This window comes from Tupaia chinensis, unplaced genomic scaffold (assembly GCF_000334495.1).
Source record: "Tupaia chinensis unplaced genomic scaffold, TupChi_1.0 Scaffold000569_1, whole genome shotgun sequence".
NCBI lineage: Eukaryota > Metazoa > Chordata > Mammalia > Scandentia > Tupaiidae > Tupaia > Tupaia belangeri.
Window position 1 is genome coordinate 1,187,537 of NW_006160083.1, and position 4,113 is coordinate 1,191,649.

A 4,113-nucleotide genomic window follows, 5' to 3' on the forward strand; every position below is an offset into this window, starting at 1 on the left:
CTCTTTTCTTGATGTTAAAATTATGCTACTTGACTTTTCATTAATGAAAAGTGTGTCGTTTGGGACCAGCAGTTAGCGTAATGGCTACGTTGCTGGACTCCCATGTAGTCGACTGCGGTTCGCGTCCCGGAACTGGTGGCTTAAAACTCACGCTGGGCGCATGTGCGTGCGTGCCCAAGATCCCGAGAGGATAACGGAGGAGAAGGGATTGCGGCGTGGCCATACCCCCTGGGGGGTGATTTCTCACTTTCTGTCTCTCTGTCTGGCAAGTGCATGCTCCCTATAGCAAAAACCTCTCAAAAAAAAAAAAAAAAAAAGTGTGTCATTTGAAAATCTCTTGTTTGTGGGTTGCAGTACCTGGGTCAGACCCTGACTGCCTCAGAGTAAGATAGGGATAATGACGAGGTCCATTAGATCTTACCTGGACAGCCTTCTGATTTTAGAAGAGCAGATGCTGTACAGCAGCTCTCAGTTTAACCGCATCTCCTAGAAGCTAGATGAAATGCACACACTTTCCCTCAGAAACTCAGGTACCTAAGATAAGACTGTACTCATTTTTAGGAAGCTGCCATAACCTGGATTTCAGGATCTACCAAGGCAAATATTACTAAACATAGAAACCTATATGAATACCAGCAAAATGAAAATACCTTTTCAGAACAGGTTCATAAGGAGAGAGGAAGGGACCGGCAGGTGGTCTGGTGGTTAAAGGTGCTGGACTGCCACATGGCCGACCACAGTTCAAGTCCTGGACCTGGTGGCTTGCTTTCTCACTTTCCCTCTCTCTCTAGCTTTGCCTGATCAAACTGGAAAATAATAAAGTTAGTTAATTCTTAAAAAAGAAAGACTATAAAGGAAAACGAAAGTGTTCGGTTTCTGCCAGTTATAAACTCAGTGAGTTGGAAAGGGTTAATTGCTATGAAGAAAGAAATACAAGATTGGGGCCAGCAGGTGCTGTAGTGGTTAAGGCTCTGGACTCCCACGTGACTGACTGGTTCGAGTCTCATACTTGGTGGCTTAAAACTCATGCTAGGTGCACATATGCCCAAAATCTCAAGAAGAGAAGAGATTCTCAAGAAATTTTTGGTGTGGCAACTCCTTGGGGGTTGGGGTGATCTATCCCTTGCCGCCTGTGAGCACATGTGCCTTATAGCAAAAATAAATTCTCTCTTAAAAAATAAAATTCAAGGGACCAGCAGTTGGCGTAATGGCTATGTCGCTGGACTCCCATGTAGTCGACTGCGTTTCAAGTCTTGGACCCGGTGGCTTAAACTCACGCTGGGTGCAAATGTGTGCGTGCCGAAGATCCCAAGAGGAGAATGGAGAAGGGATTGCGGCGTGGCCATCCCCCCGGGGTGTGATTTCTCGCTCTCTTTCTGGTCAGTGCACCCGCCCTATGGCAAAAACCTCTTCAAAAAAATAAAATTCAAGATAAGGTAATGGGCATAAAATGTGACAGACTCTCTTGTATGAAGTGTCTTAGAAGGCTTCTGGTAAGGTGACATTGAAATAAAAAGGGAGAGACCATGCATGTACTGGGGGAAGAAAAAGATGGAGCGTTACTAAGGCTTCAGGCAGTGGAATGACCTAGAAAAGTTAGACTTAATGACTTACCTTTTAAGTGTCAACTGTATCGTCTCCAGCTGCCAGGGACACTAGATGATGACATACGTGGGTTATAGAGGCAGCCAGGTCTGCTAAAAGATTAGAATGGGGTGGGGAGAGAGACTGAGTCGAGAGCGAGCCTTAGACGAGAGATCCCAGGCTTTTTGGTTTAAGTCAAAGATGACTGGTAACTGGCTAGCAGTTGTACAAAAGAGTATAGATAATGGCATTTTCTGTAAAAGGCGGGGAAGGGAAAGGAGTTTTTTCATTTTTTTAAAGAGCATGTTTGCTGGTGTTTATGACCCATTAATATATTTGAAGACAAAACACATGATCTCATTCCATTGAAAATAAAGAGAATTCATTTCTCCTTGATAAAAACTCTTGCATAGACTATCAATAATAGTCTGGTTGGGCAGCTGGCTGCGGTGCTGCAGTAAGATGTGGAGCAATGCTGAAGCCCTACGGGAGGGATCATGGTGTGGGGACCCTGTTGGAAGTACCTGTTCCCCAACCCCCAGTGCCTCCTTCCTTATCCCATGGAAGAAATAAATGAAAAAACTTTAAAAAGTCAAAAACCAAAATAATGGGTTGGGAACTCAAAGCCCTGTCATAAACAAGACACTCAGTGGCATATCGATGAATGTTTTCTTTTTCTTTTTCTTTGGAGAGATTTTCGCTATAGGGTGCATGTGCTCGCCAGACGGAGAGAGACATAGAGACAGAAAGTGAGAAATCACCCCCCAGGGGGGATGGTCATGCCACAATCCCTTCTCCTCCATTCTCCTCTCGGGATCTTGGGCACACATGCACACGCGCCCGGTGTGAGTTTTAAGCCACCGAGTCTGGGACACGAACCGTGGTCGACTACGTGGGAGTCCAGCGACAAAGCCATTACGCTAACTGCTGGTTCCTGTGAATGTTTTCTTTTGAAGTTGGAAACTTAGTATTATCACTCTTACCAAGCCTGCTTTCACTCAGAAGTATGTTAGGATGAAATGGGATCACAACAAATTTAACCTTTATGATGTCTTTTAAGCAACAATGGTTTCTTACTCAGATACAATTTTATATTTAAGATCTCTCTCCAGTAAGAGTCGTAAGTATTTAAAAAAGCTATGTTATTATTTTTGAGGGTACGTGTGCTTGCCAAAGAGACAGAGAAAGCACACCGCAGCAGGGATGGCCATGCTGCAATTCCTTCTCCATTCTCAGGGTTTTGGGAACTCACACACATATGCCTGGCCCCTGGCATGAGTTTCAAGCCATTAGGTTAAGCCACCGAGTCTGGGACACGAACCGTGGTCGACTACGTGGGAGTCCAGCGACAAAGCCATTACGCTAACTGCTGGTTCCTGTGAATGTTTTCTTTTGAAGTTGGAAACTTAGTATTATCACTCTTACCAAGCCTGCTTTCACTCAGAAGTATGTTAGGATGAAATGGGATCACAACAAATTTAACCTTTATGATGTCTTTTAAGCAACAATGGTTTCTTACTCAGATACAATTTTATATTTAAGATCTCTCTCCAGTAAGAGTCGTAAGTATTTAAAAAAGCTATGTTATTATTTTTGAGGGTACGTGTGCTTGCCAAAGAGACAGAGAAAGCACACCGCAGCAGGGATGGCCATGCTGCAATTCCTTCTCCATTCTCAGGGTTTTGGGAACTCACACACATATGCCTGGCCCCTGGCATGAGTTTCAAGCCATTAGGTTCGGGACTGGAGACGTGGAAGTCCAGCATCTTAACTACTATGCCACTTGCTGGCCCCTGTCTCGAATTTTGATCTTTTTTCTGTATTAGAAATGACAGCTTTCTAGGGCCTGCAGGTAGTGTGGAGGTTTGGTGATTTCTCACCCATATCCCCCATCTCTCTCTAGTGAGTGTACAAGCGCTATGGCAAAAAAAATAAAATTTAAGAAAATGTTTAACAGCAGCACGAAGGGCTAATTCAGAATATGAAACTGCAATTTATTTGCTAATGATCGGTTACTATCTATTGATTGATTACTGTTAACGTTGGTCAGTTACCAGACTGACCCTGTTCAGTAATAAAATCGTAAGTGCAGGTGTAGTGTATGTGCTCAGTGATCAAATTGTAGGCATCCTTTTATAGCTGTTTGCGTCAGGTAAAAGTTGTATTTCTATTCCTAAAAAGACACTGTACTGCTAGTTAAGTTAAAAATTGATCTAAAGCTGTGGGATTTGTTTGTGAGTTTTTGTTTGTTTTTGTTTTCTGCCATAGGGTTTGTGTGCTCACTAGACAGAGAAGAGAGAAATCACCCCGTGGGGATATGGCCATGCCATGGTCCCTTCTCTTCCATTCTCTCAGGATTTTGAGCATGCATGCATGCACAATGGGTGTTGTTTTTTTTTTTTCCCCAGGCCACCAGGTCTGAGAATTGAACCATGGGGTCCACCATATGAGATCTAGTGCCTTAAGCACCATGCCACCTGCCAGCTCAAACTTTTTTTTTTGGGGGGGGGGGGGGGAAGAAGAGGATGA